Genomic DNA, 544 nt, shown 5'->3' with positions numbered 1-544 from the left:
GGTTTTTGCATAGCCCCTCTACCGCTATGTTAACCCATCTGATCATGAGCCAGTCAGAGTTGTTCTCTGCACCCCGTGCAGCTTAGTTTCTAGATGGAGACAGTCCAAGAGGACGGGGGGCCGGGAGGACAACTCAACAGATAGCACTCGATTATACGTCGGTCTCAAGGTTTACCAGTTTACCTAAACGCAACACTTCGTCCCGTCTGTTGTCTTTTCAGACAACAGACGGGACCAGTGCTAGTCAGTGCTAGTAGCGTCTGTAAGCTGTTAGCTAGTAGCGTCTGTTAACTGTTAGCTAGTAGCGTCTGTTAGCTGTTAGCTAGTAGCGTCTGTTAACTGTTAGCTAGTAGCGTCCGTTAGCTGTTAGCTTCTCTAGGACGCACCGGTGCTAATGTCCTCGCATCCACTGCATTGCTGTTTATATGTATATGGTTTCATTTTGCGTTACATGACCCATTTCGTCTGTAAAGCCGTGCCTGTGTTGGATCTCCTTTACTCTCTCTCTCCTCTACTCTCTCTCTCTCCTCTACTCTCTCTCTCC

This window comes from Etheostoma cragini, chromosome 23 (genome assembly GCF_013103735.1).
Source record: "Etheostoma cragini isolate CJK2018 chromosome 23, CSU_Ecrag_1.0, whole genome shotgun sequence".
Taxonomy (NCBI): domain Eukaryota; kingdom Metazoa; phylum Chordata; class Actinopteri; order Perciformes; family Percidae; genus Etheostoma; species Etheostoma cragini.
The sequence above is the reverse complement of the archived record's forward strand: the minus strand, read 5'-3'. Positions refer to the sequence as shown.